Below are 26845 nucleotides of genomic sequence, written 5' to 3'. Positions count from 1 at the left end.
CGGCGCCGAGATCGTGAGGCCGATGTTTCTCACGAAGGCGGCCACACATTGGAGGGCCTCCTGCATGCAAGCGCGCACCACCGAACACTTTCGGGTCGGTCCACGCACATACAATGCGACGTCATCAGCGTTCACCACTGCGCGAACAGGGAACACAACCGTTACTGGTAGGAGGCACTTGACGAGCGGCGCGAGTACCAGATTAAACAAAAACGGGCTGAGGACGCTGCCCTGTGGGACGCCACAGCTGACAGATCGCGGCGCACTTGTCGGCCCGCCCACACGCACAGTAAACGTTCGGTCAGTGAGGAAGGCCTTAACGTAGTTCAAGAGTTTGCCCTCAACACCTAGCGCGCGCACTGCACTGAGGATAGACGAGTGGGGGAGCGAGTCGAACGCCGACTTTATGTCAAGGAGGAGTAGGATGGCCATTTCTCCATAGTGAAGGGCTTGCTCGAGGGTGCTCACGACTGCAGCAATGCCGTCGATGGTCGCGTGATGTGGCCGGAATCCACACTGCTCTGGTGGGAAAGCGTTGCGCACCTCCGCGATCCACTGTAGCCGGCAAAGAGCCATCTCCTCCATAGTTTTGCCCGCCACAGAAGTGAGGGAGATGGGCCTGTATGACGCCACCGAACGCGGCGGTTCGCCTTGTTTGAGGACAGGGATCACAGTCGCGGAACGCCATTCTTCCGGGAGGACAGCACTGGAGAAAACTCTGTTGAATGCATCCAACAAGAGTGGGCGCTGGGAGGCATCCAGGTTTGTCAACAGCTGATGTGTGATTTTGTCCGCTCCAGGGGCGCTGCGCTTGCGCTTTCTGAGGAGAACCCGTTCCAGTTCGTAGAGGGAGAAGTTTTCCTTGCAGAGAGAGCGAATGTCAGCTGAGGTGATGGGATCCACGGGAGGCAGGGGAGGGAGCGGGGGTGCGGCGTTTGTCGTGACACCGCCAGCGCTCCCCGCTCTAGAGGGGGAAGGAGGCGCGAAAGAGGCGGCAAGCAGTTGAGCAAGCTCCCTTTCAGTGATGCCCTGCGCAACGGCTATGGCGAGCACTGGGTAGCGCGACACTTTCGGGTTTATCAGCACGCGCATGATGTGCCAGCCACGGCGACGTCGGCGCGGGTCACTCAGAGAGGAACAGACGCCCGTCCAGCTGCGGTCGCGTAGCCGCTGCGCGTGCCGCTGGCACTACAGCGTCGAGTCGGTTGTACTCTGCCCATGCGCCGGGGACCGAGGAGCGCAGCGCCCGCCGCTGTGCTCGTTGGCGCACTGCGCGGAGGTTGAGCAGCTTGATGTCAGGGCAGGGCGTGCCGGCGGGAACAACACAACGCGTTGTGGCACGCTCAGCACAGTCCGCGATGCGCGAAAAGAAATCATCACTGCTCTGCACGCTCGCGCACAGGTCACGGAAAAGTGGCCACCGTGCAACACTGTATTCACGAAGAGCACCACGGCTGGGGTGGCACGGGAGGAGTGTGATCGGGTAGTGATCGGAACCAGCAGTGTCAGCGTGGCGTTTCCACTCGTAGGAGCAGCGTTCTGACACCAGCGCCAGGTCAATCACTGTCGAGGCCGCACTGCGACGGATGAAGGTGGGTTCCCCGGAGTTTAGTACGAGGAGTCCCACCGAACTGATCGCGTCGCATAGGTCCCTACCGCGCGCATCCGTGGTACGGCAACCCCAGCTGACGTGGTGCGCGTTGAAGTCTCCACACAGTACGTGGTCACGCGCGAGCACGGCGACAAGGCGCGGCACAAACGCGCAGCTAGCCGCGACGACTGGGCGCACATAAACACTCGCGACAGAAGTGACCACGCCGTCCACACGGACCGTGGCAGCAACGCACTCACTCGTCGCACAGCATAGATGTTCTGTGGGGACAAGCGCATGAGCGAGTGTGTCACGAATGTACAAACCGGCGCGCGGCTTCCCGGGCGGGTGGGCGGTGTAACAGCACGGCGCATTATTGCACTCAGCCAGCGCACACTGCGTGGAACTGCTGTAGCCGATGTAGCCGGGCAGCGAAACATCCTCCACGCGAACATACGTCTCCTGCAAAGCAAGGACGTCGTAGTCGCGCAGGGGAAGGATCGCTGCGAGCTCTGCTTGTCGGCGACGCAGTGAACGGCAGTTCCACTGCAGTATGCGTGGCCTAGACTCGTGTCGATCACTAACCATCACTTGTTAACGCAAGGTGGGTGGCCAGCGCTGCAGCACAGAGCGGGCGAACGGGTCAGCCGAGAGGGAGAAAATCCATAGCGGCTGTCAGCACTGCCGAGAGCACAGCGATCAGAGAGTTTCTCTTGTCTGTGGCGGTTTGTGAGTTCTTTGCAGACGGAAGATCAGCGGCCGCCGCGTACGAAAAGTTCTCGCAAACCAGGGGGTGGGCACGGGACATGGTGGTAGAGCCGGGTGTTGCCTGGGTCTCCTGTAATCTGTCCACGCGCGATAGCGAGCGCCTCACGGCGCGAGATTGGGAGCGACGATTCGGCGCGCACTTCCAACAAGCGCCGCTCTTCCTGCCAACGAGGGCAGCGGGGCTCGGTAGCAGGGTGAGCTGCGCCACAATAGAAGCACCTCGCCTTCTTCGCGGTGCACTCGCCGAGGGAGTGCGGACCGCCACAACGCACACATCGCCGCTCAGATGTGCACGTTACGTCCGTGTGCCCATAGCGTCCGCAGAGCTCACACTGGGTTGGTCGTGGACGGCGAGCACGCACGGGCCGGCGCTGTTTGAAAAGTTTCACATCAGGGGGAGCCTTGTTGCCGGCGAAGCGCACAATAACGTGGCGACCAGAGCGAGAGCACTGAAGGACAGGCAACCGTGACGCGATGTTGGCGCGGATCGAATCCTCGTCTAGCGCGGGGTCGACGTTATAGATGACGCCGCTGCAGGTGTTCGTCGACGCCTGCTTCGCGCGCACAGCAATGCCGCAGATGTCAGCCACAGCGAGCAGGGGGTCGAGTGGAGTTCCGGCGGTGACGTCAACCGCGACGACGTTGCGACCGAAATTTACGCGCACGCGACTGACGCCCTCCAGAGGAGCCAAACAGGAGGAGATGGCTTCCTGTGTGGCTGTTCGGAAAGTTTCTCTCCTCACAGCTGGTCTGTAAAGTACCGTCTCCAGCTGGGTGCCGGTGCTTGTGTGCCGTGGAGGCCGGGGGCGTGGGTCGCTGGCAGTGGGCTTCTCAGCACGCTGAGACCGACGCCCGGTATTGATGGGAACACTTGGTGCGCAAAGCTCTGTAGCGCTCGGGGCCCCAGTGGGGGAGAGGGCGGGGAACTCTTCAGCCGTCAGCTGTCCCAGCACGCGGCTGGCGCGAGGGAGTGGGGAGGAGGGCACGCCATTCAGGGGCTCCTTTCCCTCAAGAAAGGGCAATGGCTCGCCTGACCTTGCTGTGCACGTGTGAGCGGGAGCTGGGTTCCCTGGAGTCAGCTGTGCTTCCTCCGTGACGTCAGCAAAGAGGGAAAGGGGCCTCCAGGTGGGCGCTCGTGTGGCTTCATTCAACGAAGCTGATGAGGCAGTGATTTCTTCGCTCCCCCCTGCGACGGGAGGGGGAGGGTTCTTGTTTGACAAGGGGCATTGTCCCTGCTGGTTCCCCTCTGGAATGCCAGTGCGGTCATTACCCTCCTGATCCACCGTGACTTGCTCGCTGGAATGTGCCTCGGCGTTAAAATGGCCGACTGGGGATGGAGGACGAGCCAAGATGGCAGCAGCGTCTTTCTCGACTGTGGAGGGAACGGCGCCCGTGGAGTTGAAGGGGCCGGGGCTGGATGGCGGTTCGGGCGCCTGGTTTGTGGATCCTCGCACAACAGTGGCGGGTCGTTTGTACCTGCGTGGCTGCGCAAGACTCTTGCGAACCTTGCGAGGACGGCGGCGAGGTGACAGCGATTTTTTGGCGTCATCTTGCCGGAGGAGGTTGTTTGCCTCCGAAGAAGAAGTTCAAACGCTCGAGAGCGCCTAGAGCTACAGCTCATGGTGATTTGCGACAGGGAGCTTGGCGGAAAGTTGTCGTCCATCACAAGGAGTGTCGAGGGACAGGGAGGGAATCGGCTGGTGGGGCGTAATAAAAAAACGTGATATAAAAGAAAAGGCCGATAAAAAAAAGGGTTAGGCGGACCTACATCGCCCTACTTAATCCCCAATGAGGGCTGGACCCGGGAGAGAAGAATAGATAAGTAAATCAAATGATAGAGGAGGGGGCAAGCAGATCATAACTGTGGATGAAAAATTAAACAAAAAAATAAAAGGAGAAAATGAAAAACTGAGGAGCTAGAAAAACGCGTGCGCGCGAGAGGGGGGCAGCGTAGGAGAGGAAAGAGAGGGGGAGGGGACGCGCATGCGCTGGCGCTCATCGCGGCGTAGCGCAGGAGAGAATTTCGGCATGTCGAGTGCGCATTTCAGAGGAGTCAACCGAAGAAAGCGCTGGACAACGCGCGCAGCACTCTAGCCGCTTGAAGGAGAGGAGACTAGAGGAGGAGAGTAGCGCATGAGCCGCGAGAGCAGAAGCGAGAACGCAGGAGAAGCGTAAGCAGGTGCTGGGAGAGAAGTGGAGAGAGTAACGCGCAGCTGTTGGAGAGAGGGAAGGAGGAGAGTTGCGTATGCGTAGTGTGAGCGCGGACGCGCACGCCGCGGGACATACCCCCGAGCAAGAGATGCTTCGTATCTAAGAGCAGTAACTGAGCGGAACGATAGCGAACGAGTGCAGCGAAAGATCTCCTTTCTAGCGCGTTTCCAGCCACGCAACGCTCTCGATGTTTTGAACTGGAGATCGCGCAACCGAATCAGAAACGAAAGGAAAAGCTAAAACAATCAACAGTAAAAAGCCGTCACCGAGCGGCACGAGAGCGAACTAGCGCAGCGAAAGATCTCCTGGCTCGCGCACTTCCAGCCACGGGACGCTTAACTTCTTTTGTACTGAAGTTCGCGCCACTGAAACTGAACGTGAAGGTAAACGTAAAAACAATTAAGAACAAAGAGCCGTAACCGAACGGCACGATAGCGAACGGGCGCAGCGAAAGATCTCCGGGCTTGCGGGCTTGCAGCCACGCGACGCTTAACTTCTTTTGAACTGAAGTTCGCGCCACCGAAAGAGAAGGTGAAGCTAAAGGCAAAAACGATTAGGAACAAAAAAATTACAGCATATCCACGGGGTGAATGATGATGAGTGGGGCGAAGCTCCGTAGGGCATCATCGGTAAACCGTGAATACGAGTAATTCGCCCCACTAAAGTAAACACGTGAGAAATGTTAAAATGACATCATTCATATTTTTATAACATCACATCTTTTCATCATATTTCATCATACTACAAGTATAGATTTATAACGTCTCTCACCTCGAATCGGCTGCTCAACAGTCACCTGTGAAGCGCCGGCGGTGGCCATTTCTCCTGATGTAGGGCTCGGCTGGAGAAGTTCCAGAGGGATGGCCTCGGGACTAAGGCCTCGCATTCGGCGACTGTAGCGGTGGACAGGAGTATCCACTGCAGGAAGGGGTTGCGGGATCGGACTAGCAGAACCGCTTCGTGAAGGAGTAGTGAGCATCAGGCGTTGAAGTCCGAAGAACCGAAGACCCGAGCGTCGTATTCTTCAGAGAAATCGTGGTTGCTGCTCGAGCTTCCCATTTCGTCGTCCTCAGTTATCTAGCCGGCCTTGAGCCGTGTTTTCATCATATACAAGTACCGCCATCTAGCGGACACTCAACGAACCAAACGAGAGGTGGCTACTACATACATCGGGGACGCATGACCCACGGCTTAAGGAGCTTCGCCCATAAAAGCCGTAACTGAACTGCACGAGCTCGAACGAGCGCCGCAAGAGGTCTCCTGGCTCGCGGGCTTGCAGCCACGCAACGTTTAACTTCTTTTTAACTGAAGTTCGCGTCACCGAAAGAGAAGGTGAAGCTAAAGGCAAAAACGATTAGGAACAAAAAGCCGTAACCAAACGGCACGAGCTCGAACGAGCGCCGCTACAGATCTCCTGGCTCGCGCGCTTCCAGCCACGCGACGCGGGCGCTCAACTTCTTCGGAACAAAGTTCGCGCCACCTTAAGGTGGTAGGCCACTAAAACAAATTTTTTAGGAGCAGCCACCGTTCAAATAACTTTTTCTGCAAGAGAAGCATGTCTTATTTAACTTATCCAGCCATTTAGAGTGTAAAATATTGATTATTTATTTTTGGGAGGTGACACTTGTCAAAAATTGCCTTAAAAGTGGTAGTCACGCTATAGGTGATAAGTGAGTAATAGGTTGCTTAATTCAGCAAAGCTTTGGTATTTGTGTAACTAAAGCTTGGAGCTATGTAATGAACGAGGATAAATATTATGCAGCAAATATCAAGGAAGTAATGTTAAAAAAAGCAAAAAAGACGGGGAAAAAGAGCTAATTTAGACTCAACCTGTTTGGAAAATTAGCTGTGAATTTAAAAATATTTGATCAATTTCTTTTATTCTAGTTCATTGCACAGATATATACGTTGTAAACTATTCTACAAAATTTCAGTTCGAAGTACACACTGAGAAAAAAAGTTATGAAAGCAGGCGTCACATGACTTGGAGCAAATTCTTATTTTAAGAAGAAAAACGCAAAGATTTCAGAGCTTGCAAGAGGTGTGCGTCCCCCCTGCGCCCGTTTTTGGAGATTTAAAAACAATTAGCAACATTAGCTTATATTTAATGACATCCTCTTATGTAACGGTCACAATAAAATTGATAAAGTATTTTATAATATCATTAACCCTTTCGGCCCTGGCGTCCTATAAAAAGGACAGGAAGAAAAATTGCTATAAATTGTGACATAAATTACTAAAAAATTCAAAAATGCGCCTGTGCTATCCTTAATACACCTCTGCAAACATAGGTAGTAGTTTTTCTATCATCGCCTTCCTCGGAAGTCTGCAATGTCGAAAACAAGATGGCGGAAGGTGAAAAATACGACAAACGCCGCAACCAAATATTTGATGACATTTTACTGAATAACTATTTTCTCTGTGGCTATCGTAATTTTCTGTGTTGTTTGTAAAGTGCTTGACGGCCTATTTACAAAAGGGGCCTTTCCTAACATTTCCGCTTAGGCCGCTGCAACGAATAATCTTCATGTCCTAAATATACGACACCAGGGCTTAGTGGTTGTGAGATCTTTGAATGCACTGCATGATGACCCGAGCCGTAGCGCTTGTGTCTGCTTCCAATTTCTTGTTATTCTCCTCGGAAATCAGCCTGCATTTCTTGCTTATTTGCAAGGGGGTCCCAACAGCGACATTGTACATAATTGATCCGAATACGTTTGCTGCAGTGTGAGAATGGTGCATGAGAGGGCTTGAAGATAACGAGGATGAAGTGTAGTTCCATAAGCTTACCCATGCAGGAACGGGCGACAGTAATTGCGGCGCACCAAGGGAGGATTCGGCAACTTATTATGATTTTAGATCTTACAAGGCGTCCAATAATTAGATATTGGCCATTCAAGTGCATTGAAGAGCACTGTGTCACGAGTGCAAAAACTTGCTTTTGGACCTTTGAGACGGAGTAGCGCATATATGGTTGCTAGCATGCTAGCGTCACAACAATTTTAGGTGTAAACACGGTAAAAATATTACACCATCTCCCGCTAAAGGGGATCATGAGTAGATGCGAAGCCGGAGCACTTGCATGATCGCGTTCCGTTGGCGTTCGTTGGGCATGCTACCGAGCTCGCGTCGTGGAACGAGAAGAGCGACGCTACGTGCGTCGTATCTTTTATCTAGCCTGACCGTTAATTCTCACAGGGCGAGCGGGGAACGCGGTCGACAGGCGGGCGAGAGGGGGCAGCGTAGGAGAGGAGAGAGAAGAGGAGGGGACGCGAATGCGCTGGCCCGGCTGGCTCTCATCGCGGCGCTGCGCGGGAGAGAATTTTGGCATCTCGAGCCCGCATTTCAGAGGAGCCAACCGAGGCAAGCGCTGGACTGAACGCGCGCAGCGCTCTGCCATTTGAAGGAGGAGACTAGAGGAGGAGGGTAGCAGCTCATCGCGGCGTTGCGCAGGAGAGAATTTCGGCATGTCTAGCCCGCGTTTCAGAGGAAGAGTAGAAAGGGGGAGGGGAGAGGGGTAGTGGAGAGGGGTATGGGAGAGGGGAGGGGACAGGGAAAGTGGAGAGGGGAAGGGGAGAGCGTGAGTGGAGAGGGGATATGGGAGATGGTAGATGACAGGGAGAATCGTGAGGGGGAGTGGAGAGGAGGTGTGTGGAGAGGGTATGCGCATGCGCAGTAAGGGTGGTCACGCCGCACACCACCACCTGATTGAGCTCCGCCGTAAGATACTTCGCATCTAATAAATAGCAATATCGAAATTCACCATATTTCCCTTCACAACCACCAAGCCCTGGTGTCCTATATTTAGGACATGGCGCTATTTTCCTCATACACTGATGGGATGCTCAGAAAAGAATATTTTCATGTTCTTGAGGTGATGAAAAAAGAAATATAAAAAAAAATTACCTGCCCGTTAAAAAAATTCAGGGATGAAAGGGTTAATGTAGAAGAAACAACACTTACTTTAGAAAAAAATTCGGCAGATCCGACGTACCGTGGGAGTCGATGTTATGCGAAGCATGCGGCGGGAAGGTGACTGTGGCGTAATTTTTTTACTGAGCGACACGTTACAAAATGACGCTAAAGATTTGTATAAATTTTATACCCACACATATATGTTGAAGAGCCGCATATGTGTTATATGTACCAGTTGTTTACGGTTGGCTAACGCTGCCAACGGAAACGTGGGTATTACCAATGTCACAAGCGGTAAGCTGATATGTAGTGCTTAACTTGTCCCTTATGATGGAGAACGCACGCACGTTTCATAAACCCGTGCGCATATGTGGAAGAAGTTCCTGACATTCTTGAACAAGGTCATCATCACCGTGATCAGTGAGCACCAGCAGCTGGTCATGACTTGATATAGGATTCGGTCGTTATCGCGGTGAGGAGGGTCCATGTGTAGTGAAGTATGTGGTATAGTAGAGCTGTTGGAACTCGTGGATGCCTCGGTCATTTCGTCAACAAATTGTGAGTCTATAGATACGGCGACATGTCGGAACCTGAAACCACCCTTCTCTTTGGATGAGATATAGGCCGTCGAGGCTGGTAAGTCCGGATAGTGCTACGTAGACCAACATCAGTGGATGACGCATGTCGTATTCGTAGACTAGCTCGGCGTATGTGGGCTACGTTCTCTTGTCTACAAAGCGGCTGTCAATTAATCTGGAATCATCCTCAGTCAGCATGAGGCCATCGCCCAGCCTCGTAAGAGATGAAGAGGACACTGCGTCGTTCTGGCGGACGAAGTGCACTTTACGGTGCGGTGATGTGGATATCATACGTAACTTTCGTTAATGTATTCCTCCAGGGTCGAGCAATGCTTCAATATAGCTTGCTGAATCATAGGAATACAAATGTAATGTTTATTAGACTGCTATAAAGCGGAGCCAACACTGGAACCACAGACGTTAATCTGATATGACGCCTGTATCGTGGGAGTACACATCGCAGGAGTATCATGTAGTGCTCATTGCTTTCTTGTAAGATTAGATAGCAAGCACCACAACCACAATTGACGTTGCACCGTTATTACGCCTGCGTAGGCTGTTTTTCCAAACCAGTTTACATACCTGGCGTGGCTCAGTGGTACAATACCTGACTGCCACGCAGAATGCTTGGGTTCGATTCTTGCTGGGATCGTAATTTTCATTCTTTCCATTTGTTGAGTCAACGCTGCCGATGTTGGTTTTTCTTAACGCTCTTGCATTTAAATTACCAATGTCTCTTCTCGCAGTTCCTGGGTAGATATAAACTGTCAATCACCTGTGGCGCATACCCGTACACTGCGGCCCGTGGCAAACGGGTATGTGCCACACGTGTCTAGTGGAAAGGGTTTCACGACGTACGCTACAGGATTTTCACATTATTCATGTCATGACCCTATAATCATATTCGTCATATCATCTTACCCTCCCATGCCAATTTTGGTCTACACTGGGTTAAGGAGGCGACCATGAGAGCTCCCAGACGTAGGCGGCTAGATAGATAGATAGGTACGTAGATAGAAACGCTCAAAGTGCCAAAGGTTCGCTAAGAAATGCTTCGCATTTAAGAACACAATGTGGTTTCGGCTTCGCTATACGTGCATAGGGTATGGAAAACTTGCTGGCATCGACTATGGTCACTGAAATAAAACTTTATTTGGGTTTGAAAAAGGGGTACCAGCGAAAACACTGAAAACACGTACACAAGAAGAAGGCGTTACACACGGACGAACGCTGGTTTTTTTTTTTTTTTTCATGTTATTATTTACGCTAAGTAGGCACGCTCTTTCGACGTCAGAGACAAGGACGTATCGCTGACACAATTATCTTTATGATTCACAATGTCAAATGCTTCTAAAATCTCCCGCGAATATCTTGTCTTTCCCCTGCCCAAAATGGTCGTGCGATCGAACATCGGCTTACTGGATTTGCATTTCATGCAACTGCGGCAATGAACAGCCAGATTGCTTCCCAAGTCCCCGCTCAAGGATGTATTATGTTCTTGCAGCCGCTTATTTATACACCTTCCCGTTTGCCCAATATAAACTTTGCCACATGCTAGTGGAATGCAGTAAATAACACCAGTCTTGCACTCAACAAAGGGTTTCATGTGCTTGACTTGACAGGCCTCTTTCCTTTTCCCCTCGATGCCTATTCTCGCACACAAGCCTGCCAATTTGCATGGTGCAGAAAAAACCACGCTGACTCCTTGCTTCCAGCCACTTTCTTTATGTTGTGAGAAACCTTATGTATGTAAGGTATCACTTCAAAATCCTTCATTTTCTCGGTAGGCTTCCTAACTTTAAGCCCCTTCACTTTTTTCAATCCAACTTCCGCAACAGACCTAATGACCGAGAAAGGGAAACCCGCAGCCATCAACCTCTCGACCTGCTCTTTCAGGCTACAGGCCATGCGATGGGAGCAGCTCTTTTGCACCGCGTCCATGAGGCGACCAAGAGCTACGCTCCTCTTGACCAACTTCGACTGGTTGGATTCATATGGCATTAGTGCTTTTTTGTTCGGGGCACCAGCGTTCGTCCGTGTGTAACGCCTTCTTCTTGTGTACGTGTTTTCAGTGTTTTCGCTGGTACAACTTTTTCAAGTTCATAATGCACCAACTGCCCAACAGCTAGCGCTAATGCACTTTATTTGGGTCTTGTTGGTACATAGTCCTGAGGCTAAAATTACAGCGGAAATGCACTTCTTTGTCCTTCTTACTTTTTTTTACTTCTTTGTCTCTGCACCCACTTGCATATGGTTTGACATCTTCGCGTATTTAATACGCTATCATTCTTGTTACATGACTTGGTTTAGAGCTATTGTTGTGTGCGCATGTGCGGTAAGGTTGCCTTGGGCTTATATATGCATTGGCGTATGAAAGAATAAAGCAGCTTTTAATCCGCTCTTGTGTCGCTCGTTTGTTTTCTTCATCGGTGTCTTGTGCGTTTACGCTGTAAATCTAGCCTCCGGATTCTCGTGGTTACCCCCCGGTGTAAGATATATACTGCAATTCTACTTCAGCTGTCTCGTTTTACAGCAAAAGCTGTTATGAGATCATTTCGGCGGCCGTTTTTGGCGCCGTAGTTGTCCGCCGCCACCGCCGCCGCCGGTGTCTGTAACCACTATCGCTCGAAATAAGAAAAAAAAAACGAATGAAGAAAAACATTCCAGGATGCAAGAGGTCCGAACCTGGGCCCTCTGCGTGGTAGCCCAGTATTCAACCTCTGAGCCATGCCGGTTTTTCTTTTCTTTATTGTCTGAGACATGCCGGTGCTTGACACTGCTTTGCAAAAAGACCCTGTACAGGCTTCATGTCGGGAAGGAACCACATTAGCATATGCAATATAGCGTGGTAGAAGAGTAAAGTAAGCACCAAGCGTCGCACAGTGCGACGCTTGGACCGGTCTACAATTAAGCCGTCGCCGTCACCTACGTGCAACAGGTCTCAGGCCTGGCCGACCACCCGACCTTGACCGCTGGATTAGTGGACCTCACCACCGCTCGTTACTGGGCTTCATACACGAAGCAAATTTATATGTGTATTTCTGAATAAATAGTATGCCTAAGGGCAGACTTCCGAAAAAAAAGAATGCGAATTGCGCAATGAGTAGGTTGTTGAATGCTTCCAACCCACTACAAAGGGCTCCGCCATAGATCTTCATCATCATCAGGCACAGCATCAACAAAGTGCGCATAATGCCTTACATGCGTTTATCAGGTACCACGGCTCTCCGTAAAATGACGAAAAATGGCATAGTGCCCGCTTCCCAACTTCTCAAAAATTACAATGATTTATAGCGTAGTGGGTTCCTCGCAAGCGCACTTGTATTGGTTTCCAAGGAAGCCCATAAGCGCATGATCCATTTCTTCGGGGGCTCAGTAATGTTCTTCGCGCCCCCTCTTTCCCACGTCAACGTATGTTATAGAGCATGGCGGGAGAGGGAAATAGCGACCGGGCGTCACCCAATGCAAATTACATAACTGGTGGGCCGTTTAAAGCTTCCAACCCATTACAAAGGGCTGAGCCATAATTCTTCATCGTCATCAGTGGTCGCTTCAACGAAGTGCAATAATGCCTTACAGACGTGTAGCTGGTGCTTGGCTTCTCCGCAGAATGACGAATAGTGGCGTAGTAGGTGCTTCCCAACTTCACAAAAATTGTGATTTATGGCGTAGTGGGTACCTTGCTAGTGTACTTGTATTAGTAGCCCCGTGAGAGCTTGCAAAGGGCTCTAGAAACGCTGCTTTGCCAGCTTTCGCTGTGACTGTGCTGCGGTTTCAGCGCATGCCTGGCAATTTTTTCCCTCCTATGGCATAAGCCTACAAGAGCCAAATCGTTCCCACGAGCTCGCGCCAACAGGAGCTCTGGAACACGCTCTTTTTTTCCTGACCGACTGGCCACGAGTGGCGTGGCGCTAAAACTCCGAAATGGAAGACTAGCGTGGGTCGCCAGCTGTACGGCGCAAGCGCAGCGCGGGCAAACGATGCAGCATGGCCCACGTCTCGCATTATATTAGTTTCGCCACGTGTGGCGTCCCCCCCCCCCCAACGCCGCGTGCGTTTGTATTCTGTCGTTAGTATCCTGGGGAACGAATGACCTATGGCGTAATTATCTAAGGAAGCGCGCTGTGGAGCGAGGGGTCGTAGGTTTGTACCGCGGTCGCGCCCTTCGGAATTGTTTTCATCTTAATTAGTTTAATTTTTGGATTTTTTGTATATATAGTGGGAGCGCAGTCACTGACTCTTCTTTGCCAACTGGACATTTCATGAGGATCCCACAGCCGATCATCTCGGCTACCAGAACACGTACGAAAAAATACGAAGTCGCTGCACCTGGCCTGGCCTCTCTTCAGCCGTTGCCAAATATGTTGCATCATGCGTCCACTGTCAAAGCCGCAAGCGACCCACCACAGCTCCTTCTGGTCTCCTACAACCTCTTCCTTGTCCCGCTTTGCCTTTCGAAGTCGTCGGGATAGACTTGTACGGCCCCCCTCCCCATGACCTCCAATGGCAATCGTTGGATTGTGACGGCTGTTGACCATCTAACCCGCTGCGCGGAAACAGCATCGCTGCAAGCTGGGACTGCCACTGAAGTCGCCGATTTTTTTCTCCGAAACATATTTTTACGCCGTGGAGCTCCACGCGTGCTGCTCAGCGACCGCGGTAGAGTCTTTCTTTCTTTGACTGTTGCTGACCTTCTGCGCGCCGCCAACACCATTCACAAGACCACTTCTACTTACCACCCGCAAACCAACGGCTTGACAGAACGCTTTCATCGCACCCTCTCGGACATGATTGCCATGTACATCAAACCCGACCACACGAACTTCCGTTCGTGACATTCGCCTATAATACGGCTACGCAACGCACCACCGGCTTTTCTCTCTTTTTCCTGGTCTATGGCCTCTCACCGAGTTTCGCTCTGGACGTCTTGTTTCTTTAAGCTCCTGCAACCTCAGCAAGTCCTTTATCCGAACAATTTCTGTCTCGCCTTGCACATTGCCGTCACCTGGCCCGAATTAACACCGGCATCTCCCAGGAAGCCCAGAAGTCTCGCTACGACTCGACTCACCGTGCTGTCGCCTTCACCCCTGGCGACGAAGTTCTTGTTTGGACTTCGGTGCGCGTTCCCGGCTTATGCGAAAAAATCATGAGTCGCTTTATTGGACCATACACGGTCATTGAGCAGACATCCCCTGTTAATTACCGTGTCTCACCGCTTAAACCTCCTTCCGATCACCGTTGCCGTGGGACATAAATCGTGCATGTTTCTCGGTTAAAGCCGTTACACGACGTACCTCTTAATACTGTCGCGCGACCAGGCGGCCGCTTCCAGCGCGAGTGGGAATTAGTGTGAGCGCAGTCACTGACTTTTCTTTGTCAACTGGACATATCATCATCATTTGTACAACTTCCTCATTTGTATATATCATCATCAGTGTGTGTCAGCTCGAGCTCGACCTGAATAAACCGGTTCCTTATAATACATACATATGCTTATACGGGACTTGACGGCGACGGCAAAAATCCGCCGAAAGTGTTCATACAATTGCTATCGCAATAAAAATTAGGAGCCCTGAGTCTGGGTCCTGAAGCTAGATACCCGTTCTCTCGACGCCTGTTCAAGAAACTGCTGTGATTTCAAGGACGGCAATGCCTAAGTTAAGCCACGTTGCAGCTATTTATTGAAGTGGTTTCAGTGTGATGGCAAAAATACTTTCCAGCATGACTGTCCCTGTTACCAATTTCATTCATTAACCACTTCTCTTTCATTTAGCTTTACATCACATTCACTTACCTAGTTTCCATGTCAAAATATAACCAATGCGTACTCTTAGAATTTACCTCACAGAGTACCCATGTTTTTAAGTTTTTCACATTATTTTTCCACACATGAGTCTGTTCATTTGCGCTGGCACTAGTTAACAATCTCTCTTTCTGGCATTAAGAAGTGAAAATGTCAATAAGTATGAATAAAGTGCACATCAATGATTGTGTACAATACAATATACGAAGCTGCGGCACTTATGGCGGTTTTTTGTTGTTTTTGGTTTTCAGGGGCAACAAAGGAGTCTTGGTTTCACCAAAGTGCTTATCGTGTGGCTGCAGTTGCAAAGCCATAAGGAAAATGGACATGGGCATCCAAGCTGAGCCTGAAATTGACCAGGACCACATATACCATGCAGATTCAAAGGTTCACGTGCAGCGTCATTTGTGTCCCCAGCATAGTGTCAGCCAGATTGAATTCACTGTTTGTTCAAGTCTTGCACCACATTCCTGCTGGTTTTTCACCGGTGTGTCAAAACATGTGTTTGACGAGCTGGGAAGTTCCCTCAGCCTAGTTGTAAAATCCCCATATGCTAAGCTGTTTGAAGAACAATTGCTGCTAATATTGATGCGACTGTGGTTGGGGCTTTTGCTTTTTGATCTGAGCATTCCATTTTGTATCTCCACATCTGCAGTGAGGAAAATTTTCTGCTTCATGGTGTCCGAAATAGCAAAATTTGCTCAATGTGCCTCTTTTTCTGGCTGCCCAGAGACGTGCTTCAGCATTGCTCTGAAGTATTTGTTGCGAGGGCAGGCAACTTCCTTCGCAGAAGCAACTTCCTTCGCAATTCAGTCCCTAGAAGTCCCGCAATGCCGCTAAAATGCTCGATGTCATTGCACCGAATGGCTTCACCATGTTCATATCAAAAGTAGGCAAGCAATCGATCGCTTCATCACACCAGACAGTGGCTTCTTCAAAATGCTAGTGCCAGGTGACGAAATTCTCGCTGAGCGCAGATTTACTGTTAGTGACCTTCTTCTACACGGGGTAAAGCTGTCGTTGCCTAGTTTTCTGAAAGGACGGCCGCTCATGAGTTGTGAGGATGTAGTGGCGTCGAGACGGTTTGCTAGGCAGAGAGTTCACGTGGAACTTTCCATCAGACGACTGAAGTGCTTTAGAATTCTAAAGCAATTCCCATGCAGCATTTTCGCCATGAAGCCTTTGGTAGAGGACATACTGCTTGTCTTTGCGCCTTTGCAACCTATAGCCACTACTGATATAAAATATGGCTGATCCCCCATTCATAAAAATCGGTATAACACGAAAGTCAAACATGTCTTCACAGAGGTAGTGGATCGTTTATTCTGCATTTTTTCGCCACATGGGCGAAGCAATGAATGCTACAGCAGCAAATTTATGTCATTCGATGAACAGCAACCAGCTCGAATATTACAGCAGCGCGCTCTAAAACAGAAGGAATGCACGAAAAGAACATACACACGACGAGCGCGAACTAACAGCTGTCACAATTGTTACTTCTTTGCGTGTGAGAAGCGCGCTCCTTTCGGAAACGCGGCCGCCGTAGCGAGCGAAGTGACCTTCGTGCTCTCTGTAACGTCAGCGGAACCTTGCGGTGAAAGCACAATACGTACAAACCGCCCCCATCACGAGATAAGCGCGCGCGCACGAGAGACACCCCCTGCAGAGGTGCGCTCACATCGCAACGCGCGGGGCGACGACCTTTTAAGTGTACCCTGCGCGCTCTTCGCGCCATCTCCCTAGTGATAACAAGAACACGCTGAAGCTACTGAGCTCCGAGTACCGCCAACGGCAAATGGTGTATATAAATAGCTCGCCGTTAGTAAGCTGAAAAACATGCGCTTTGTGTCCGAGTGGTTTCGCGCCGCGTGCTGCGGAGCTAGGGGTCGTAGGTTCGAATCCCGGCAACGAAACTCTTTCTTCAAGTTTTTTTCTTTGCCATCTGTTAGTTTATATTTTACAACGCCATATCCATGACGGAAATACATCAGTGGAGCCGTGGTGGACCCAGGCATAAAACACTTTGGTGTTAAATAGTTAAAAGTAAGCAATGAACGTGGTGCGCATTATACATATCCTCGGGTAGTAATGTGAATACTTGTGATGCCTAAGTCAAACAAAAACCAATTGTATGGGAATTCGCTGTGCTCTTTATTGTTCTGCGACCATTAGTTTTTGTTTTAGAACTTAGCATTGGTGCACCCAAGCACAAATGCCCCAAACCATACAGGTGTCAAAATTTAGTTGTGTTGCTACAGTTGTGCACGAGTCTTCAACAAACATATAGCCATAAGAATTTTTTGAAACAATGCCATAATAGTGGATTTACACGCCTTTGATGATCTGAAAGATCTCTCGCTTCGCTCTTCGCTATGCTCTGTCCGTCTCTCCTCTTCACAGAGTGGCTCTCCTCACCGTGCTAAGAGGAAGAACGGTGAGCTCGCCTAGCTGTGAGGAAACAAACAGGTTCTTTATGTGGAAGACATGACCACACGTGAGTGTTGACGCCATCGACAATGCTGGGGATCTTGAAAGGCCCGTAGAGAACAAGGGATTGTTTCTTGGAACTTGTGGCACGCAGCGCTGCTGTGTTTGACATGGCTGATCGTGACGGTATTCCGAAGTCTATGCGCAATTTTACTTGAAACATTAAAAAATTATCGGAGGTCGTTATGGGTCCTTTAGGTGATTTTTTATCTAGTGTGTACATTTTGTCTTATTTTGTTACTATTTTTTGCCAGAAGTTCACTCTAGTGACGTTTACATGGAACCTGCAAGTATTTCTGTCATGAGCACATTCTTGTTAGCTTTGCTACGAGCAAGCTTAAGCCTTTTTTGTCATCGCAAAACAGTGCACTTACACATGCCATGTGTGCCCAATGCAGTAACTGAATCTGGCTGACACTCCACCTCACACGCTATGTGTTTAAGTTACACCTACTTCATATTTATTCCTTATAGTGACCTTGAGTTATTGCATTGCATCTGGTCTTTAACTTGAGTTTCCTTTACCTGCTCGCCTGTTTCTTTCGGGAAGTTATGTCCCCGTTGGGTGGAGGGAGAGGTGGTACAAGCCAAGCTGCTGAAAATGCAGCTTGTTTCCAGCATTCACAGTATTTGTGCAAAGTGTAAAAACTGCGTGACAGCAATAGCAAATGTACTGCACTGCTCGTGGTAATCATGGCAACACGTTTCAGAGACAATAAAAGGAAACAATTGCAAATACGTTCTCTGAATTGTTCTGCTGGCTAATGTATTCTGCCACTGATAATGAGGCTGCGTGGTCACCATGGCCTCAGGTTTCGCCAAGGCCATGGTGGCCACTTTTCAATGGAGACTTGAAAAGACATTCGAGTGCTTAGTCACACCAATGTGTTTAAAGTTTATTTCAAAATATGGTGCATTTTCTCGCATTTTGTTCTCAAAGTGGTCCTGCAACACTTTTCAAGTAATGGAAAAACCACTCTCTGGGAGTTCATTGCCTCATGAATCTCTTGCTGCAAAATGCTTTCGAGCCCGTTGAGTTGCATGGATCCATCTCTGGCTAAAATTGTTATTTTCTCCCCTTTCACCCCAACGAGCATGTAGGAAGCCACAAGGGGTATGACAAGGGGTAGGGGGTTACCTCAAAGTGCGTCATGGCGTTAAGCGTGTCGCGAAGATTGTGCATGGCGGGATCTCATGGCAGCCATGGCAACACTGCAGCACAAGAAGCGCGATTGCGCGAAATCATGGCCAAGCCCAGTCAGTATGCGATACATATCGGCTTTTCTCTACGTTACTGCGACCACCTCAGAGAAACAATGTACGTATAGCACATCTTGAAATGGTTTCAATTGGCTAAACAACAGGTAAGGCAAATGTGCACTCGCAAAGGTACTGGTAGTTTTGGAAAATGCCGTGTGCACTAGTAAGTAGTGTTGCAGTGCGCACAGTTCGAGACAAGTGACTGTGTCAGGCACAATGTGCATGTCTGGGCGTAGTACGCCACGCGCTACCACTTATGAATGTAAAAGAAAAAAACAAGCAGCCGATCACTGCTCGTGACCGCAAGCACAAATGTTGTTACTTTTTTACGACATGAACACAGTCAATCACCACGTCCTTCCCATCATCTGTTTAGTTTGCCGAGAGGAGATTCACTAATTTCTAGCTGCCTGAAACGATATTGCAACTTGCCTACGTCATGCAGTGCTATAACCCCTTGACGCGCAGCATCCACGCATGCAGACACGTGTGTTTACCAGTTCTTTGGAGTAGTGGCTTAAGAAAGAGCAAGATACAGTGCACGTAGGATGAATTAAATATTCTGCAAAATCACTGCCTGTTTACAGAACGTCAGTGTGCTGCGTATGACTGCAGCCGACTACTTAGGTGATGGAACTACTACGTTTTATAGCTCAGAAGGCGTGCTGCAGTGCAAGACCAACATCAAAAGTGTTGAAGAGTGGCAAGTTGGGCCAGTTGGTAATGATCCATTATGTAATTGCGCAAAAAACGGACGGTAGCACAGGAGGACACAAAAGCACAAACAGGCGCAGACTAAGAAATGTGGCTGCTCACCGCTCTTTAGTGACACTTCTGTGCTGTTCCGCCACAAAAATCAAAGAGCGCGTGAAATTGTTGAGGCCGCGCACACTCATAAGCGATCTCAGTCTAGCTTCAGTGTTTCGTGTGTTGCTTTATATAAAAAGAGTGTGTTATCTTGGTCCTGTATGACGGGCGTGCTATGGTTGTTGTGCCCTGGGTTTTTGTTGATATGGGTCCCTCTTGGCTTTTTCTCCTCCCCTTTTCCCTTGCTTGCTATTTATCCTGTCCATTATATTGCCCTGTTCTTGCAATAATGCTTCAGTTGATAGTCTGCGCCTGTTTGTGATTTTCTCTCCTCTTGTGTTACCGCACATTTCTTGCCCAGTTACATAATGCATTAAAATGTTATTGTTAGTCTGCTGTAATTGAATACAACCAAAAACAACTGTGCATGCACTTTCATGGTACCATGTCGTCCTTTTCATGTAAAAAATGGAGCATGACTGACTATAGAAGAATTAAATATTTATTAGTGCACTTATTATTAGCATCTAAAACTAGCATAAAACACCATATTACTTGACTATTTTGGAATGTAATACCAAATGCCTTTGATTTATGCTGTGCAAATATGACACATTTGCAGAAGATAGATCATTATTTGCGCTTAAAGGAGACAAGAAATGGCTTGGATGTTCAAGGAAGCTTTCACAACTTAACGGCAGCATTGTCTGACTGTTCAAAAAGTGTTGCAGGGCCCATAAGAGTGCACGTGAAAAATTCCGTAAATGCGGTATTAGAGAACTGCTCAGACCACTAGCGTAGCCAGAAGTTTTCTTTTTTTTGGGGGGGGGGGTGTAGTTCAACCGTACTTTATGTTTATTCGTAGGGGCATTTGTATGGGTGCGTATATATTAAATGCGAAGCATTTCCTAGCGAACCTTTGGTATTTTTAGCGTTTTTATCTCTGTATCTGTCTGTCTGTCTGTCTGTCTGTCTGTCTGTCTGTCTGTCTGTCTGTCTGTCTGTCTGTCTGTCTGTCTGTCTGTCTGTCTGTCTGTCTGTCTGTCTAGCCGCCTACGTCTGGTTGCTCTCGTGATTGCCTCCGTAACTTGGTGTGACCAAAATTAGCGCGGGAGGGTAAAAGGATTTGACGAATATCACTGTCTGGTCATGACATGAATAACGCGAAAATACTGTCGCGTACGTCGTCAAACCCTTTCCTCCAGACACGTGTGGCACATGCCCGTTTATCACGGGCCGCGGTGTACGGGTATGCACCACAGGTGATTGAGAGTTATATTTACGAAAGAACAGCGACAACAGACATTGGTAAAAACCGACACCTGCAGCGTTGACCCGGCGATTGCAAAAAATAAAAAGCACGATCTCGGCAGGAATCGAACCCAAGCATTCTGCGTGGCAGGCAGGTACTCTACCCCAGAGCCATGCCAGGTCTGGAAACTGCTTTCGAAGAACACCCTATACAAGCGTAATGTCTGTGCAACGTCAATTGTGGTTGTGGTGCTGGCTGTCTCATTTTATAACAAAGCAATAAGCGCTACATATGTGCTCCTACGATGTAGGCGTCATGTCAGGTTAATGTCTGTGGTTCCAGTGCTCGCTTCGCTTTTATAGCAGTCTAATAAACATTACATTTGTATTCCTGTGATTCAGCAAACTATATTCAAGCGTCGCTCAACCCCGGATGAATACGGTAACGAAAGTTACGTGCTATATTCACATCATCGCGCCATAAAGTGCACTTCGTTTCTATAATACTCACCTATGTGCTCTAACGTGAGTGCTGACGTTACGTCAGACCATGAGTTACCCCTTAAACGCCAGTGATGTCTACGTGTATGGTAAGCCCACGATGTACACACAAATTGGGCAGATCCCACAAGGTGTAGGATCTGCCCAATTTTTTACACATGCAAAATTGAAATATTTCGGGAGGTTTGAACACCACCACCCCTGCGCGACTAGCTCAAACGTAAGCTTAGTTAGTTGATTAGCAATAAACAATGGCAGGAGAAAGTGCATAAAATAAATGCTTTCGAAATAGGAATGACTGAGTGTACGTGATCTGCATCATACGGCACCTTTATAATATGAGCTTGTGCTGGTGACCATACAACGAAATTGCACAAACTTTTTTGGCAACAATACAGGTGTAGTTGAACCTGCACAAAGTATCTGTTTTGCCGGTTTTGCACAAGATGAGCTTATGGTCCTGATACCTGACATCATACTTGTTGCTCAAAAACAGTCTCCTGAGGCTGCCGTACTTGGGCAGTGTTTGTTGTGTTGGACACTTGACTTTCACAAGTTCTTTGGAGCCCACTAACAGTACATGAGGGCTTGCACCCAGCCATGGATGTTGCTGGCCGCACAAGGCCGCACTTGGCAACATCAGATGAAGTACTTTTCTGGTACCAGGCACGGGCCACGGGCTCATTCACTTGTACATAACTGCAGAAAAAATCAAACCATCGCCACATTTTTTTGCAATCTATTACTACAAATACGCTAGCTGTAGCAAAACAAGGGATTGGTTTAACAGAGAAAGTAAACAACTGAGCAATAATGACTTATTAATGTGTGAATCGCACCACTACGTAGTACAAAGTGCAGGGCTCAACCTATTAAACATACAATGCAAGTGTCAGACGCTGGAAACACGATTCCTGTGTTAATAACCATTGTCATCTTAGCTCGATTCTTTTGAATAGGTACGATTCATGGATTTTAGTTACATGACATTATGAAGGTAGTTCATGTAACAAGGCTTAAAGAAATCACGAACAGCACACACAGCCACATTCAGCATTCATTTCTTAAAGTTGGTGTTAATGTCAGGCCGCCCGTTCCTTCTTGCATTGATACGTCTCAATACAGTTGTTCCAAATTTAACTCCAGGTTATTTTTTCAGAGCCACGGCGCAGAAATTCACGTAGAATGGAAATCGAACAACTGCAGCAGGCGTATTCTGTAAATGGATGGCGAGCTGCTGCATGACACTCTGAAAGCCATGCTGAAGGAGAAATTTACAAAAAATGTTCCTTTTTGCCTTTCGTCTGTACATGTTCTTTATGCCACACTAAAAGGTTCGTTGACATCAAACCTTTGTCCTATACCATTCTACGCTGTAACAACCTGCAAGCTCCGTGCAAACTGAATTACTTTTTATAAAACCACACATTAACACTGTGTAACTGTTTCGGGTTTCGGTTGATAGCATTTGTGCTGCAGTGTTTTTTCCTGTGCGTTAATCTTTTTGCCGATGGTTGACCGACTTTAAGTGCGGTGTATGTTTTCAGCATTTGTTGAATATGATGATGTTGTACAGTTTTTGTCAGATAACCAGCATGAAAGCAATAAAAGGTATTGTTCGAGGGGCTCGTATGTTTTTGTCAGATAGAATCTAATGATGCCAAAAATAAAACGAAGCCAAGGATGGCTTAGAGGACATTCCTTGTAGTTCTTCAAGTTAGTCTAGTAGTTACGAGAAAAGGAAATAAATTAAACCCGGCAAAAAACTACCTTGCCGTCGGTAGAAAGACAACGTACAACCTTTTGATGACGCATGTGATGCACTACCAATAGGAGCTATCATGGCGATTGTTCCACCATTCGCTTTATTGAGTATTGCTGAACCTCTCATTCCCGGTTTTGTTAGCCCGGCAGACTTGATGCGTTCAGGTGGCATGTGAGTGTTGATTGATCAACTGCCAGCCCGTAAAATGATCATGTGTTATATGATGCGAGCTAGTAAAAAAGGAATGTTGCATGCTCACTGCCATGGCTACGAGTGGCGCTGGCTAGCACTGCAAAGATTAAGCACGCATAAATACTCAATAAAGGGAGCGCAGGAATGACTGCTGTCGAAGCTGAACTGATAGAGAATCGAATGCGTAATTCGAAGGTTGTCCATTCGGGCCAGACCGGCAGCACGCTTTTCTTTTGTGTGTGTGCACTGTAATTCCTTTCTGTTCATGTAATAGATACTAGATTATAGTTAAGGACTACAGTGTCCCCTAAGCCTTCAGCAGCTTTATTAGGTTGTGGATAGCTAGTCTGTCATATACGTGGGATGGAAAGAGCACATAATATGTGTGATTATGAATAAATGCTGTCTTATTGTAATCCCCTGCCCCATCTTCCTTGTAAGTCCTTTCTTTAGCATTTTTCAATACGTCACCGTGCAATTTGGCCAACGCGCCCTATATGCCGAACGAATGAAACAAGAAAAGTGCTCAGGTGAGCGCCTCCTCTATCTTTCTGTCCCTGGGCGAAGGAGCGGAGCGCAATGGGGGAACCGACCGTCGGCGTTAGTGCGGCTTTTAGCCGCCGGGCGCCGCCACCGTAGTAGACCCGCTGTCGCGTCGTCGCTCGCGGAAACGAATTCCGTGGCTGCATTCGAAGCTGCTATATGGTTCAGTTTTCGGCTGTATTGGCGTTGTTTAAAGTATGTTGAAAACTTGTAAACTGGAATCATGAAGCACTTGTCGTTCTGGGCAATCACCCATTTCGAAGGCATGTGTCTTTCGCGGCTATTTGATCGAGACGCGCGCGCGTCGTTTGCTAGCCCGATACCGGCCAGTGATGCGCGGAAAATTGTTTTGTCACCGTTACGTTCCCTTGACTCAGAGTATGGTTTGTAGCTTTAGCTACGCTCGCCTAGCCGGAACTGATTTCGCGTGGATCCTCATGAGCCGTGCTGCGCATGCGCGAGGATCAGTGATGTCACACAGCTGGCTCACCGGAGCCGGCATCTCACGCGCCCTCCGCCAGCGCCACGCGCGGCTCGCCGTTGCTGGTCTGCGCATTCGAGAGGAGTGACGTGGTAGCCTTTGCAGAGGAATTGGCGCCGGCTCGCGATCAGCTATTGGCTTTCGCTGTGCAGTCGCCGTCTGACACTGTGCTGAAGCCGCTTGATAGCGCCTCTGACTGGCGCTTGGCAGTGTGGTATAGCCATGGAGAAGGAGAGCGCAAATGCTGCTCAACGGCGCAGAAGAGCGGAGAAGCTTAACTCATCGGATCCCGAAGTAGTTGCCTGGCAAAATATACATGTGCCATATAACACGTATACCGTGTGTGTGTCATTGGAGCAGCAGTAAGCATGATAATCAGGCTAATCCTAGACAACCAGGAAAGCTAAGAATAATTAGCTGGACCTTTGCTAACGCTACGTTATCCTGGCATAGCCGAGCTAAGCCACTGCAACATTTCTTGACTGCCTGAAAGTGGATTTTCGAAAGCAGCATTTGCCAAGAGCTCATACTGAAACCTTGGGCGCTTTAAGTTCCCCGATGCGTGCTACCGTCTACTGGTGTAGCGCACTATACGCAGGCCTGGAGTTCATGTGCCAAATAGCACGAAATGTCACTAGACTGCTTCCAGAGAAATACGTGATCGCCCGTTCCCTTCGTAAAGCTTATGAGAATTACATTTGTTGCCACCGGAAGAAAGCAACAGCCGGTGCCAGAAAAAGAGGAACTATGCCAAGTGATTCCACGATTTCAGAGCTTAAACCAGTTAAATCATAGTGGTACAAAAAACAAACAAAAACAGGTGCATACGCCGCGCGCTTCCTGCAACACTGACCGATGTGTGTGAACAGACGCTGTCGTTCTATTATAAAGTTGTAGTGCCGACTCCCCACTTGAGCCAAAGTAAAGGCGTGAAAAATGGCGCGGCCTGTTGTCAGTTGCTTGAGCTCGTCTTTGTATTTGTCGACAGATTGTTATAGCCTCACTATCTGGCTCCTCAGTTATCTTTCTTATCACTTCCATTTGGCCTTTTCCGTAGTGAGCAAAGGGGAGGCCGAATGGCTGTCGATATGGACGCTTTTGTCGCATGGAGTAGCCAGCTCAGCCTTGTGCACTCATTTATTGTGACACTGTACAAAGGGTCATTCCACGCCAACTGTCCCACTAGGGGCGCTCGACAAAAATTAATTTTTCTAAAAGAATATCAGAAAATTACACACATATAGACATAAGCAATACAGTATTTTCCCATAATAATTTGAGCGGCAAAAAATTTTTGGGGACGTGAGCACCATTTGAACTTCACGAGATGTTGGAAAACCAGGTACGGAAAAAAATTCGCTATAAATCGACCGTTCCAGACATTCTTTCAACAGCTTGCTTTTTTGTGTTTTTCCAGCATCGTGATTTCATTACAGGGCAGTTCCTTATAGGAGCTTTATATTTTTTACTCCTTAGCGCGTAGGTAAAGTTGAGTAAACTTGTCGTGTTTTCGGGAATTCATTTACAAAAGACAATTATCGATAAAATGCAGAAATTATTTTTATAAAACTCTCCATAAAGCTTACTATCTCCTATTTTTTTGTTTTGACTGACTGCCTGTGTACAGCTCATAGGCTCTAAAATAAATCCTGAACTTGCCAAAAACACTACATTGGCCTATGTTGAGACGTCTGTAGCCCCCTAAGGTGGTGCAAGAAAAAATAAGCGGAAAAGCGCATACCATTGAGAATCATAAAGACTTTGTCCGCAGAAAGTTTAATTAGTAGTTTTACAGCGAAAGCTGTTATGAGATCATTTCAACGGCCGTTTCTGGCGCCGTAGTTGTCCGCCGCCGCCGCTGCTGCAGGTGTCCGTAACCGCTACCGGCACGAAATAAGAAAAAAAGGAAATAAGAAAAAAAATTTCAGGATGGAACCAAGATTCCCCTCTGCGTGGGAGCCCAGTGTTCTACCTCGGAGCCATGCCGGTGCTTGAAACTGCTTTGCAAAAAGCGCCCTATACAGGCTTCATGTCGGGAAGTACACACTACTAACATATGCAATATAGCGCTGGTAGAAGAGTAAAATAAGCACCAAGCGTCCCACAACGCGAATTATGTAACCAGGCGCCACACAATGCGAGTTGCGCAACGAATAGGTTGTTGAATGCTTCCAACCCATTACAAAGGGCTCCGCCATAATTCTTCATCGTCATCAGACACAGCATCAACAAAGTGCGCATAAGGCTTACATGCGTTTAGCAGGTACCACGGCTCTCCGTAGAATGACGAAAAATGGCACAGTGCCTGCTTCCCTACTTCTCAAAAATTACAATGATTTATAGCGTAGTGGGTTCCTCGCAAGTGCACTTGTATTGGTTGCCAAGGAAGCCCATACGCTCATGATCCATTTCCGCGGGGTCTCAGTAAAGTTCTCCCCCCCCCCCCGTCTCTCTCCCACGTCAACGTATGTTATACAGCATGGCGGGAGAGGGAAATAGCGACCGGGCGTCACACAATGCAAATTACATAAATGGTGGGCCGTTTAAAGCTTGCAACCCATTACAAATGGCTGAACCATATTTCTTCATCGTCATCAGTCGTCGCGTCAACAAAGTGCACATAATGCTTTACAGACGTGTAGCTGGTACTTCGCTTCTCCGCAGAATGACGAATAATGGCTTAGTAGGTGCT

This window comes from Rhipicephalus sanguineus, chromosome 2 (genome assembly GCF_013339695.2).
Source record: "Rhipicephalus sanguineus isolate Rsan-2018 chromosome 2, BIME_Rsan_1.4, whole genome shotgun sequence".
NCBI lineage: Eukaryota > Metazoa > Arthropoda > Arachnida > Ixodida > Ixodidae > Rhipicephalus > Rhipicephalus sanguineus.
This window is presented reverse-complemented; position numbering follows the sequence as displayed.